Below are 8371 nucleotides of genomic sequence, written 5' to 3'. Positions count from 1 at the left end.
TCATACCCAGCTCCTAACAGGAATTGCCCTTCACCTCCCAAGAAGCCTTACTCACACATCCCGAGCCGCAGTCTGTAAACCTGTTTTCTCTGGGAATGGAGCGATTTCAAGGCTGACTCTCCCTGTCTGGAAAGAAAAGCCACTTCACACAGTGAGCGGTTCATAATGTAAAGTGTTCATGACTCCCAAGAGATAGTATGGGCAGGAAATAAAAACTGCTTCCAAATATTTGAGACAAATTTATGGACACTGAGTCACAAACGGCTGCCATTTACTTCCCCTTTGCAGGTAGTTTGGTGCCAGAACAGCTCCCTCCTGATGCTCAAGGACCTGTCTCCAGGCCGCTTCGGTTCCTCGTCTCATGCTCTCGCAACGGGCTTTCTGCCTGTGGACTCACGGGTATAGCCCAAAGCCCTCGGCCAGGTGCAGAGTTCTCGGGCACTGATATGGTGGGGGTCTCTCCACAGCTCGAGCTGCTAGTTTTTGTCTTTGTTCTTGAAGACGAACTCTCTACTGTTTATACAGTAGCAGCACTGACAGAAGCATAACTTACATTTCACAACCTTCAGAGTGGACTTTACATAAACGCAATGTTTCTGTTGGGCCGGCTTTATCTTCCCTCTGGAATCTGCTGGAGGTGCTTTGGAGTGTTGGACTGGGCCATTGTGCAGGGGTGGGGAGTGGGGTCACAGCCTTCCCTGTCCCACCATCTCCGACCTGCACCCCAGGGCATGCACGCGAGTGGAATCCATCTTCTTGGTTTGGAAAAGAAGAGGATGATATGATCAGCAAAACCTCCATGTCAGGCTCTTGCACCACAACTGTGAGTCATCCTACATGGATCAAGCACTCACTCCGAAGCAGGCTCGGGGCTAAACCTTCACAACCACTGTCCCTGCCGTTCTTCACTCCATGCTACAGAAGAGACAGTGATCTTCATGGAAGTCAGTTCGCAGAGGCCTTTCCCCAGCCCCACGGTGGGGAGCAGAGGGGCAGGGCTGAGCCCAAGCCTGACTCCAGTCCTGCTCATGCCTTCCCCAACACCGCACAGGCCCTCTCGCCCAGCCCTCATGGCGACGCTGAAGGCAGGTGTGATTCTTGCCATTTTACCCAGCAGGAAAGGGAGGAACGGAGGAAAGGGAGGCTGGGAGCAGCAGTTAAATAACCTGCCCAGACCTCACAGCCAGGAATTGGCAAGGCAGGAAGAAGCCCACCGGCCTCTCAACACCAAGAAATGTTTCCTCGGAAGGAGTGAGGGAGGGTGGAGGGGTGAGGGTGGAGGGGTAAGGGTGTGGCATTTTTAATCCTCCCGTTGAACTGGGAGCCTCTGAAGGTCAGGGGCAGTGTCTGATTCCGCACCCCACCCCCTCGGGCCATTAACTGGCCCCACTCAGGGTGTCATGAGCCCGTGTGCTGCCCCGGGTTGGTGATGGGCAGACCACAGCCTGTGGCCTGGAAGGAGGGGAGACGGGGTGGCAGGCCCACCCAGGCTGGGGTCTGAGGAACAGTGAATGAGGTTGTGAACAGAGACAGCTGGGGTCCAGCAGGCCTGGTGGCAGAAGGGAAGCTGTGAGCAACAGCGGGCAGGACTGGTGGCGGCCCCGCTGGCCCCTGGGAGGAGCCCTCCCTGGGCCTCAGCACAACACTCCTAGGCTGGCAGCTGAGGCCTGGTTCACGTAATCACTCCATTTGTCTTTTCTGACCTTTTTCACAGACACTGTAGGAAGCTTGGGGACACAGAGGCTGCCCGGCAAAGCCACACTCTCATGAGAGAGCTAGCCAGCAGGAAACTAGAGCCGTGGATGTGGAAGACAGGCACACGGGTGGCGAGTCCTGAGAGGGAAGCCAGCAGAGGGTGCGACGGAATACCGAGGGGGCCGGGAAATGGCTCTTCCAGAGGGGCTTCTGAGCCGGGGGCAGGGGTGGGGGAGGGAGCAGCCACGAGAAGCTCTGGGAAGAAGGCATTTTTGGCAGCGAGAAATGCAAGTGCAAAAGCCCTGAGGCATGAAAAACACGAAAGAATCTGTAGGAGGCCAAGACGGCAGAGCCAACGGAGAAAGAGGGCCTATGGCAAGAGACGGGCGTTTCTCAGGACGGCAATGGTGGGGAAAAGAGAGCTCCCTTAAGGACGTTCCAAATTCAAGCCCCTGCCCTGTGGCGAACCTGCCAGGTGGCTGGGTCAGGATCTTCCCTGGCAGGCCCAGGCCTCATTTGCTGCGTGAGGATGGGGGTGGCTTCCCAGGGTCCGAGGTCTCCTTCCCCATGTTCTCCTGTCCCCTCCCATTCCCATCACCCAGATTCCAGGAGCCATGGCTGGTGTCTCCTCCACAGGAGATTCTCAGAAAGCCTCAAAACTCCCACTGCAGCCCCAGGATGGGACGCAGGGGCTGGGGGAGAGGAAGGAAATTCTCACACAGCTTTCTCCCAGGGAGTTTGCTCTTGTTCCCAGGCTGACAACTGGCAGCCCTCAGAACTCTGCTCCCCACCCCCTTCCTCCTCCTCCTCCTCCTTCTCCTCCTCCTCTCCTGCCTCCCTCTCTCCCCCTGCCCCCCTTCTTGGGCTTAATGACTTCCACATGGGCCTCTGGCGGCTGGAGCCAAGCCTCCCAGCATTGTCTGAAATCTCCAAATTTAGAAGAAATATGAAAATTGTCAACCACTCCTTCCTTAGGGGGTAAAAGCAACATTCAGCACCGGGGGCAGGTCAAGGCGAGGTAGTCACGTGGGGGGTGCCTGGGCCAATGGGGGGCCCTGGGAGGGCTCCGCACCCGCCTCGCCCCAACACGGGGCTTGCCTCTCCAGCTCATATAAGGTAAAAGGCAGAGTGGCCTCTGTGGCCAGGGAGCTGCAGGCAAGGGACTAAGGGGAGGGGGGCTCAGTGCCAGCTGCTTAAAAATGCCCCTGTGGCAGTGAGGGGCACCAGAGTCTGGGTCAAATTAGTTGAGAAGCAGTGACACCCTCAACCACTCCCCACACAGGCTGGCTCCCATCTCCAGGCCCCAAGGAGTCACACCTGGACCAGACCCCAGGAAAGGTAAGCACCAGCGACAGGCCTGGGATCCGTGGATGGGGGCTGCTGGGACATTTCTCCAGGGGGATGCTACATCTGGGGGTCTTGCTCTCTTGCTAAGTGGCTCTGTGCCTTTCTGGACACAGAATCTCTGGGTCTCAGTTTCCCCATCTGTACAGGAGCTGATCTCTAAGCATCCATCTAGCTGATTGCCTCTAATTCTGTGGTCTTGGTGGCTTCTAGGATTCCTAGTTGCTGTAGGTAATGGGGGAAAGAAGGAGCAGAGAGAGCGGACAGAGTTAACATCCTATCAGCCCAAGCTTCACCACCGTGCCCGGGTCTGGGGCAGTCTCCCTGGCTTCTACATGGGCAGTGCTTCTTCTGTATTGTATGGCGCCTTGATTTTGCAGTTCCAAGAGCTTGGGGCTCCTGGCTAGGAAAATGGTTTTCAAATAACAGTTTCAAGAAACAAAGCTGGGGACAAGGCACTGTAAGCCCTGGCTCTGGCAGGCAGACAGAGATCCTGGGAGGGCTGGGGCGCTGACTGCACGTGGAGCAGTGGGAAGGGGTGCTGGTGAGAGGAGACCCATGCACTTAGGCTCCGGCCCCAGCTCTGCTCTCAACGCCTGGCTCTGTGGCCTGGAGATGGCCCCTCCCCTCTCTGGGCCACAGTTTCCCTGTCTGTATAGCAAGGCCATTGGACAAAATGGTCCCTCTGCAGATGTGGCTTCTGGGTTGTTTGTGCCTGAGGGACAGCCAGTGTTGGGAAGTTCTCCCAGGAGGTCCCTGAGCCGAGTCTGCCCTTTGACCACAAGCTTGGAGTCCAAGCAGATGAAGCCCTGTGGGAGCTTTTGGGGGCTGAGCCAGAGCTGAAGGTTCTGTGGCTGCAGGCTTGGCCAGGCGGTGCCCCGAGGCCTCCAGATGAGCTTGGCTGCAACCAGCCTCTGGTGGGGAGAGGGCTGATCTCTAGATTCAGCCACACAGAGGTGCAGGACATGGAAGTAGGAAAGGGATGGAAAAGACAGCAGAGAGCTTCAGGGGGATGAAGCGGTGGGCAGGGGCTCAGAGGAAGGTAGGAGGCTTGTGATGGGAGGCAGGGCTGGGTAGAGGCAGAGGCTTGGGATTAGAACTTGAAGACGTACAGGCAACGTGGAGTTGGGTTCCTCTAAACACACTCTGGCCGCGTCCGAAGCCCAGAACAGAACACAGTCCTCCAGCACCAGCCTCTGTCTGGTGCCCTCACCTTCCTGCTTCTTGTCACACAAGGCCCAAGGCCATCATGGTTCAGAAGGAGGCTCTGAATTCAACTGCCTGGGTCCAATTCTGGGCTTGTTTACTCACTGGACAAGTAACTCTGGGCAAGCTGCTTGCCATTTGAGCCTCAGCTTCCTCCTCTGTAAAAGGGGCACAGTTCTGAGCTTGTGGGGCTGTCATGAGGACGAGGGATGCAAGCAGATAAAACAAGATGAATGGGGTCGATGTTACACAGAAGTCAGAGACCACACCTCCTGCGAGCAAGATGCCCTGAGCTATGTTGGGGGTGAAGTGGGAATGAGACCCAGCCAGGGAAAGCCCAGAGTTGCTGTAGAGACAACAGGCTCTGGAAAGAGAAAGGAGGAATTGGAAGTCAGAGGCTGCAGGACACAGGAAAGTGACCTGCTTGAGATGCCTGAAGGACTATCTGAGGTCTCCTTTCCTGCCTTTCTGGGGCATTGTGGGGGCAATGTATCTGAACCACTACGCACTCACCTGCTGAAAGGGGACCCTGGGTGGGGCCTAGGAATCTTCATTACAAGATCCCCATGAATTCCCATGCACATGGAAGTTTGGGGAATGCCAGGCCATAGGGCAGCTTAGGACTCTCACAAACAGCCGAGGCAATGGAAGCCACAGAGAGAAAGCACCGCGTTAGGTTATTTAGCGAGCTGACGGCAGAGCTGGAACAGAACCTGCCTCTCTGCCCAGCCAGGGATTCCATCAGGTGGTACAAATCAGGAGAATTAGGTTACATCATTTGTGGAGTTCTCATGAGGTCCAGGCATCACCTAAGATCTTCACATGAACTCATTCATTTAATCCTCACAAGAGCCAGTGAGGAAGGGGCAATTATTATCCTCACTCCACAGATGAGGTACCTGAGGTCACACAGCTCATGAATTATTAAGTTGTGTGTACCACCTGCCCCTGGGGGTGCTAGCTCCCCTAGAAGTCTCCCACCTCCTGCCCTACCTTTTAGCTACCTCAAAACTTCCCGAGGACCCTCCAACGGACCTCATGGAACAGGGCAGAACATGGGTGGTAAACTTCCCAGGAGTCCGATTCTGTGCTGACAGCTTGCATCATCATTTCACCGTCCTGGGAATTCCTGTGAGGCAGGAATCAGCATCATTCCATCACTCTCACTTTCTAGAGAAGGAAACCACTGCAGCTCACACAATGTCACACAACTAAAAAGCGGCAAAGGGGATTTCAACCCAGTCTACGCATCTGCAGAACGCACACCCTTGGGCTGCCCACCCTGACACCTATGAGGGCGGTGATGACGAATCCCACCTCGCAGAGGAGACGGAGGCCAGGAAGGAGGCCCTGCTGGAGCCTGAGCCCGTCCTCGAGTTCTGAGGCCATTCCTCTCCCTTCAACCCTGTTGCTGCCCTGCACTGGTCCCTCGGAGCCACACCACAGCCCTTTGGGCAAAATCAGCCCCTTCCTAGCCTGGCCAGTTCTGGGGGAAAGGGACACTGACACCTATCCTTTTTTTTTATTTTTTGAGATGAGGTTTCACTCTGTTACCCAGGCTAGAGTGCAGTGACACTTCTCAGCTCACTGCAAACTCCGCCTCCCAGGCTCAAGTGATTCTTCCACCTCAGCCTCCCAAATAACTGGGATTACAGGTGTGTGCCACCCTGCCTGGCTAATTTTTTATATTGTTTATAGAGATGCGGTTTCGCCCTGTTGTCCAGGCTGGTCTCAAACTCCTGGGCTCAAGCAATCCTCCAGCCTCAGCCTCTCAAAGTGCTAGGATTACAGACATGAGTTACCATTCCCAGCCAACACCTATCGTTGAGGAATAGAAAGATCCAGGCCTCACACCATACATCATCACTGACTCAAGTGGCTGTGTCTGATTCCTGGGTGAGCCTGAGGGGTTCAGGGAGGTGCTGAGGTCCTCGTTGCTGAGCTGTGCCTGGGCATGGCCACTTCCTGCAATTTTCCAACTAAACTGTCCCAGGGGTTCAGCGCCGTGGGGTGTTTCAAAGAACCGTGACAAAGCTTGTCTGGAATTGTTGTGATGACCATTTTTCTCCATGTCTCCTGCTACCCATAAGCCAGAGTCTCTCTGGAGCTGACACCTAGAAGGCGTTCTGGGTTCTGGGGTGCAGGCCTGTCAGCTTTACAGGAGAGCACAAGACTGCTTTCCAAAGTGGCTGAACCAGGTTATGCTCCCATCAGCAATATGTGAGCGTCCCCCTCCCCTTGACCACACTTGAAGTCATCAGATTTCTTGAAGCATGTGGGTTGCACACTTTATTTTGCATGTATCAAATTTGTATAGTAAAAAATGTAAGGAATACATGGAAATAAAAACATAGGTTTGTCTTCTATTGGTTGCTATACTCCTGTGCACGAAGGTGTCTAGAACTTTGCCCTCCATGCACAAGTTGCAGAATACCATAATCAGGACACTTACAAAGGCCCTGGGATGGGAATGGGCACTGCCTATGTGGTCCTCCCCTAGCTCAGCAGTATGCAGTGGCCAGGATCCAATCAGAGGTCGCCTGGGAGGGTGAGTTGCAGGAATTTGGGGGAAAGAGCACGAGGTGGCTGCCGCCTGCTAAAAGCTTGTCTAGACAGGCCCCACGGGGCTTCACCGCACGTTGCGAGAGCCCCGGCCAGCCCCCTGCCCACTTGCAAAAGAGGCAGCAACACTTCACCACCAGAAACCTTTACTCCAGTTTGAAATATGCCTTAATGCACAGTGTGAATTACCCACTGTCATGGCCCACAGAGGTTGACTCCTTCAGGCCCCCTTTTGTTCAGATGAGGAAACTGAGGCTGATTCCGAAGCCAGGGTGCTTTCAGATATGGAGTGGATCCCTGTGCCCAAGTGTTGAGGGGACCAGGCGGGTCTGGAGCAGGGCTGGAGCAGGGCTCAGATGTAGTAGGCTGGCAGCTAAAGGTGCCAGATGTGAGCCAGGCAGCTGGGTTTGAGTCCTAGATCTGCATTGTAGCAGCAGTAGGACTTTGGGTGACTTACATAGGTGCTGTATGCCTCAGTGACCTCATCTGTAATATAGAGGTGCTAAGAGTACCTGTCTCATTGATCTATTGAGTTGTCTGGATTAACTCATTAAATGAGTTAAAACTCATGAAGCCCTTGGAACAGTGACTGACACATATTAAGTACTCAATAAAAAATAGCTGCTAAGGCCAGGCACGGTGGCTGAAACTCGTAATCTGAGCACTTTGGGAGGCCAAGGCAGAAGGATCCCTTGAGCCCAGTATTTCAAGACCAGCCTGAAGGTCACCATAAGGAGACTCTGTCTCTACTATACGCTTTTAAATTAAAATTTAATAATAATAATAACTGCCAAAATATGATTACTAAAGGCAGCATCTTCACAGTGCAAAGAGATGCTCTTCGGGGTATCACCTCTTTGGGCTTTGGAGGATAAACTGCCCTTATGCCTTCAAAATAACACCTGCCATATATCAAGCCCTTTCAAGTACCTGGCCCTTTACCCAGCACTCTGAGTCAAATACCATTATTCCTCTGGGCACACAAAGGCTCAGAGAGGTTTAGTCATTTGCCCAAAGTCGCACAGCCTTTATGAGGCCAAGCCAGGGCTCAAACCCAGTTCTGACTAGTTCTAAAATCATGTGTTTAACTTCTGTACTCTAGGACCACCCACAGTGGGTCTGTGAAGCAGAACTAGCTCTGTTCTGACCTGCCTAGTAGGGCCTTTGGCATTTGGGGGAGGAGGCCCTTGGAAGTCCGAAGCCCCCTTCCAGATTACGGATGACTGCAATAAGGGAAGAGACAGACTCTTCAACTCCCCTACCCCTGCTCAGGCTCAAAAATGCAGACGCTGGCAAAACAGTCCTTCTCACCCAGAAGCACCCTGTAGTGTGGGCTGAATAACCTTGGGGGCCTCGTCAGTCTTGGGCTGCCCCGTGCCCTGCACAGCCCACCCGAGGTTTGAGGAAAGGGCAGTTAGGCCCAGACTGGAGAAAGTCAGCCCACCGTGGCTCCTCCCCAAGAACCCCCAGCTAGCCGCAAGCCTAAGCCCACTCCTTAAAGACTCCTCCTCTGGGCCAGGCACAGTGGCTCACACCTGTAATCCTAGCACTTTGGGAGGCCAAG

General features: G+C 54.3%; 1 long non-coding RNA gene across 5 annotated transcripts in view; it reads left to right on the top strand.

The window, feature by feature from the left end:
* The first annotated feature begins 2799 nt into the window (after nt 1-2799).
* LOC108306415 overlaps nt 2800-8371 on the top strand; it is a 20314-nt gene continuing 14742 nt past the window's right edge. For 3 of the 5 annotated variants that reach the window (XR_005200797.1, XR_005200795.1, XR_005200796.1), the window contains exon 1: nt 2824-3033. This is a non-coding gene — a long non-coding RNA (uncharacterized LOC108306415). Of the gene's footprint in view, nt 3034-8371 lie in introns of all 5 variants that reach the window. The other 2 variants (XR_005200798.1, XR_005200794.1) reach the window with 1 other exon arrangement.

Source organism: Cebus imitator, unplaced genomic scaffold, assembly GCF_001604975.1.
Source record: "Cebus imitator isolate Cc_AM_T3 unplaced genomic scaffold, Cebus_imitator-1.0 Scaffold71, whole genome shotgun sequence".
In the NCBI taxonomy this organism is placed as follows: domain Eukaryota; kingdom Metazoa; phylum Chordata; class Mammalia; order Primates; family Cebidae; genus Cebus; species Cebus imitator.
Note: the sequence above shows the minus strand (reverse complement) of the source record. Positions and strands in the feature narration are given on the sequence as shown.